The following is a 6,320-nucleotide window of genomic DNA, read 5'->3' as shown; positions in this document are numbered from 1 at the left end:
TATCAGCATGATTGGGACTCAAACAATCCATGTCGATAATGACATCGAAGCTCTTGATGGACACAGGCATAAGGTCGATGGGAAACAAATAATTGTCTAGAGTAAGAGCACAGCCTATGAATATGTCGTTAGTGCTCTCCTTATTTCCGTTAGCCATCTCGACGGTAAATGTTTCGGTTAGAGGTTGGGATTTACATTTGATTAGATGTTTGAATGTATGACTAACAAAACTCCTCTCCGCACCAGAATCGAAGAGAATGCATGCATAAGAGTTGTCAAGGAGGAACGTACCCGTAACAACGGTAGGATCAGCAACTGCTTCCTCCTGGCCCATCACCAGAACTCTCCCTATATTGCCACCAGTTGTTGCCTTGGTGCAGTTTCTCCTGAAGTGCCCAGCCTCTCCACATCCATAACAAGTTTGACCAGCGCCCGCTCCCGGAGCCTGGTTGGTTGGTTGGGTTGGCACCTTGCAGTATCGAGCTGTGTGTCCTTTCTTTCCACAGTTGTTGCAACTCAACTCACGGCAGGGTCCGTGGTGATGGAAGTTACACTTGTTGCATAGGGGTAGTCTTCCAGCATAACCACCAGTAGGAGATTGGGTGGTTGGAACAGCAGTGGGAGCAGCAGCAGGCGCAGTAACAGCATGAACTGCCACTGTTTGTTGTTTCTTGGAGGGCTCCTGCGAAGACTAACCATTTCGTTTGTTACCAAACTTCTTCTTCTTCCCACCGCTTTCCTTTTGTGGCTCGGAGACAGCTGCCACCTCATCCATATCGATTCCATGATCGATCAGAGTCTGTGCCAGATCCTTGGCACTTTCAAAAGTAATCGGTCTAGCAGCCAAGACATTCCCTTTTGTTGGTTGTGTCAGTCCCCAGATGTACCTTTCAATTTTCTTGCTTTCCGGGGTGACCATTCCCGGACAGAGGAGAGCCAGATCACAGAATCTAGCGGTGTAGGCAGCGAGGTCGGAACCCTTCATCTTCAAGTTCCAGAGTTCGTGCTCCAACTTTTGCACTTCGCCCCTCGGGCAGTACTCCGCGAGCATGAGCTCCTTCAGTCTTTCCCAACCCATGGCATTAGCCACTGGCAGGGTTAGGGTTTTGACTCGACCATTCCACCAGGTCAAGGCTCTGTCGGTGAAGGTGCAGGCGGCGAACTTCACCTTGTTTGCTTCAGAACAAACGCAAATTTCGAAAATGGATTCGATCTTCTCGAACCATCGAGTTAGGGCGATGACACCTCCATTTCCGTAGAAGGACTTGGGTTTCGCAGTCATGAAGTCCTTGTAGGAACACTCTTTTTGATGTCCCTGACTTCCACCTTGTCTCTGCGGGTCGGTTCCACCTCCAGCCCCACCAGCATTCACTTGTGCCATTGCTGCAATCATGGCGGCGGTAACTGCAGCCTGAAACATGACAGGGTCGAACTGAGGAGGTGGTGGTGGTGGCGGAGTGTCGTCGTTCCTTCTGATGGGTCTTGGTCGAGGAGGCATCTCGTTCTAGAAAACAATCAGGAAGAAGAGGATGGTAAGTCCTCGAGATATATAAAACAAGATATATCTCATCCTGATAATAAAAGTATACTACCGAGCGATAAGCACAGAAAGGTTACTAACACGAGTAAGTTATCGCTTAAGGAAGAAGAGGTAGCAACACTTATAGTGAATCTGTATACTGAGTTTGGCTCTAGCGAAAATACTCCTATAGTATTTTATGTGAGATGATGTTTGGTAAGTTTTAGGCCTGCTGTAACACCACAGACACTCCCAAGCACATGTTGGTCATGTCTCGACTGAATATAGTTGATCAGACTATATTTGTTGGATATAGTGTCTAAGTCCATAACTATATTTGGTATGTACTTGACCCGACCCGACATGGTCCATTTGGGTTGCACTTCACCCGAACAATTTATGGATAATCGTTTGAGAATAGTATAAGTTATGATTTATTAATATATTATACGTCCTAATATATTAATATAAAATCATATTATTTAATTAGTATTGATCTATAATTAATCTAGAATTAATTTAGAGATCAAAAGTATGACTAATTAAATATGGGCTCTTGTATTTATATAGTGTGGGCTAATGCTTATTTGGAATGGGCTAGGCTTGCATGGAAAGTCCATGGATACTCCATGGAGCTTTAACCCATGGATCTCATGGAAATGAAAAGACATGGGTATTAGGGTTTACATGAATGTAACCCTAATCCACCACACTATATAAAGGAGGCTTTGGTTCTTGAAATCACACGAGTTGTGGTGAGTAAAGTAAGAGGGCCGATTTCAAGAAGGTGATTACTATTCTCTCAAAGTTCCAAGTTTGTGGTGATTTGTGATTTCCATTTGAGGCATCCACACTATTGGTGCTAGGCTCTAAAACTCCAAGCAATCAACTACAACTACAAGGTAAGTAATTCTACTAGCTTTATTTGATTCAAGTTCCCCATGCCAAGCTAGATAGGATAAGAACCTTGGAAAAATAATTATTTGCATGTATCATAGTCAAACATAGATCCAAGGTTTCTAGGGTTGCATGTACACCATAGGAGTGTTAGAATGCTCAAAAACTCATCAGTGGTATCAGAGCCTGGTTTGTTTATTTGATACTTGATGCAAAAAAAACTTGAAAATCGAAGTTTTGTTCAAAAGCTCGTATCAAAATTTCAAGTTTTGTATATGTACTTACGATTCTTGAAATTTTTGATATGAACATTCATAAACATATGAGTTTAAGAAGCTCATAGAAATTATGTGCTAATAATTGATTAGATTAATTCTTGATCTTTATGTGTTTTAATGGAGTCCATAACTAGTTCTTCAGTTATGGATAACCAAAAGTCACATTTATAAATAACCATTAAAAGAACACATAGGTTACAAAAAAATGAAGAGTCTTCATTTTTAATAACCATTAACTCATAAGTTATGAGAAATGAAAAGTTTTGAAAGTTTACAAAACTTGCCCTCAAGTTTTGGAACATGTAAAGTCATATTAAAAACTTTAGTTCCAACCCCTAGAATTTTAAAAGTTCAAATTCAACCCTTATACTTTATAATATTATAAGTTTAATAATATTTATATATGTATAAGATCAAGTCGTCTTACCGCTAGTACACCTCATTCACGAAGCCGGTCTATAAGGGGGGTATAAGGTTGTTGCCTATAAAATGGCAACTTAATGGGTGTCCACTCTCACCCACCGCTTCCTTGGTCGGTGGAGGGTCGTTAGCCGAACGGGTAGGACAAGGACTTATAAATTCTCATTAAAAGTATAATGATAATATTAAAGTAACTAAACTTTATTGAATTCCCAATCTTAGTTATTTTAGGAAAATGTGAATAAGGTGCTAATCCATGAAATTACACTTTACACTTTGTTTAAGTCGTTAGTGGAGCGTGTGTGGTTAACCGGCACACTAACTTGAATTTAACAAGGTAGGTAAAGGGTGACTTAATGTTTATCATAGTATCGATGGAGCGTGTGTTGTTAACCGGCACATCGATTGAGGGGTAATACATTAAGGGTACCAAGTAATTTGCATGGTTACTTCACACCTTGTTTTGTGATCCTCGGCATCCCAGTCACAAAACTTGAAGGGCACACTCGAGATTGAAACATGCCATTGAAGAAAGTTCAATGAATCTCAAAGAATCTAGGAGTTTCTAAACCAATTAAAACCTAATTAAATATTTCGTTTTTCATGGTGGAAATTGGTGAATCGTCATTCACCTACCTTCAAATATCTTATAGCTTAGATTACGGCATCCCTCTTCTAAGTTATAAAATATTGTGCTGGGTCCTAGCCTTAATATTACATTTGGGTGTTTTGTTAAGGACTATCTCTATATCTAATCTAATCTATTCCCTCTTCTTTTCAGATGTCTTCCAATAACAATGCTTCTGGCTCAAACCCTACTAGCTCCTTCTCTCTCATGAATCTTTGTGGGAGAGTCATCTTTGATGGGTCCAACTTTACAGATTGGATCAGAAACATCAGGATGGTCACTCGGTATGAGAACAAAGAATATGTTCTCGACAAGGAGCTGAAGGTACCCGAGCCAACTGCTACTCCTGAAGAGCTTGCTGAATATGAGGTACATGAAAGAGATGCTACAAAAGTGGCATGCATCATGATGGCCACCATGACAGCCGAGCTCTATAAGTCTTATGAGGACTATTATCCTTTTGAGATGCACCAGGACTTGATGGACCGCTACCATCAAAGTGCTCGTCAAGAGCGATATGAAATAATCTCCTCCATGATAACAACCCGAATGAAGGATGGTGAACCCATCACGGGCCACATGCAGAAAATGCAAAGGTATGTGGACCGTTTACTGAAGCTGAATGTGAACTTCCCTGAGGAGTTAGCAATAGACATCATTTTGCACTCCTTGCCATCGTGTTATGATCAATTCCGCATGACATATCACATGAACAAGGAAGAAGTCACCCTCAGCAAACTTCAAGGACTCTTGAAGACCGCCGAAAGTGGTCTAAAGGGTAAGTTGGTTGTTACTACTCCTACTGCTACTCCAACTGCGGCCAATGTCTTGGCAATCGGGCATGGCAAAGGGAAGAAGAGAAAGAACCCTTCTAAGGGTACCAAGGGTAAGACCCTTGAAGGCTCCTCTTCAAGCAAAACCAAGAAAGGTTTTGTCACTCCTTCTGCTAACCCTAATGAGGCTGAATGCTTCTATTGCCATGAAAAGTCGCACTAGAAGCGAAACTGCCCAAAGTACCAGCAAGATTTGAAGGATGGGAAAGTAAAACCCAACCATGCAAGTATATACACTATATTGTCTAATAACTCACCTCATTCTAAGTCTTGGGTCCTTGATACAGGTTGTGGTATTCACATATGTTGTGATTTGCAGGGACTAAAAAGAAGTGAGAATGTGGAGCAGGGAAAGATAAACTTGATCATGGGAAACAGGAAAGCTTCACCTGTCACCAAGATAGGAGTTTATTCCTTAGTGCTAAATAGTGGGTTTACATTAGATTTGAATAAATGTTATTATTCGCCAGAAATGTCAAGAAATGTTATTTCCTTTCATGCATTGTATAAACAAGGTTTTACCTTTTATTTTTATAATAATAATGGTAGTATTGATGCTTTCTTTAATAATGTTCTTTATTTTAAAGCATTACCTTGTGATGGCGTGTATGAAACTGTATCTGTTGTAGATAATCTAGGAAATAATGTATTGTGTATTAACTCTTCCACTAGCTTAGATAAAGCATCCTTATGGCATTGTCGTCTTGGACATGTAAGCAAGAAACGCATAGGCCAACTCCAAAAGGATGGAGTCTTGGAGTCATTTGACCTAAAGTCAGATGATAGTTGTGAATCTTGTTTGCTTGGTAAAATGACAAAGTCACCTTTTACTGGCACTTGTGCTAGGGGTGAAGGTTTGTTGGACCTCATACACACGGATGTGTGTGGACCCTTTAGAACCGCCACAAGAGATGCTAATCGGTTCTATGTGACTTTTACTAATGATTTTAGTAGATATGGATATGTCTACCTAATCAAGCATAAGTCAGAAACCTTTGAGAAATTCAAAGAGTTTAAGCAAAAAGCGGAGAATCAGTTGGGCAGGAACATTAAGATGCTTCGATCTGATCGTGGTGGTGAGTATCTTAGTACTGAGTTCCTTGACCATCTTAAGGAATGTGGGATTGTCTCACAATTGACACCTCCTAGGACACCACAGTTGAATGGTGTAGCTGAGAGGCGCAATCGGACCTTGTTGGACATGGTTCGTTCCATGATGAGTCGAGCTTCGCTACCAATCTCATTTTGGGGGTATGCCTTAGAGACTGCCGCCCATATCCTTAATCTAGTCCCTACAAAGAAGGTTGCCAAAACACCTCACGAGTTGTGGACTGGAAAAGTTCCCAATCTAGACCACATCAAGATTTGGGGTTGCGAGGCTTTCGTGAGACGCGAGACTCACGATAAGCTCGAACCCCGAAGCGAAAGGTGTATTTTCATCAGCTACCCACAGAAATCCTTTAGTTACATCTTCTACAGACCCAGTGATAATGTGGTCTTTGTAGCAAGAAGAAGATTCTTTCGAGAGAGAGAATTCATGAGCCAAGGAGACAGTGGGAGGCAAATTGACCTTAAGGAAATTCAAGAGTCAAGTGGTGAAGGAACCTCAAACCCTAGCCCTCAACCTGAGGAGGAAACTCCTGTTGAGCCGACTGAAGAATCTATACCTCTGAGGCGTTCCACCAGAGTTAGGAATGCACCTGAGCATTATTATGGTTTTCATATTACTGCAGAAGGTGAGACAC

This window comes from Lactuca virosa, chromosome 2 (assembly GCF_052849685.1).
Source record: "Lactuca virosa cultivar CGN04683 chromosome 2, Lactuca_virosa_CGN04683_v6, whole genome shotgun sequence".
NCBI lineage: Eukaryota > Viridiplantae > Streptophyta > Magnoliopsida > Asterales > Asteraceae > Lactuca > Lactuca virosa.
The sequence above is the reverse complement of the archived record's forward strand: the minus strand, read 5'-3'. Positions refer to the sequence as shown.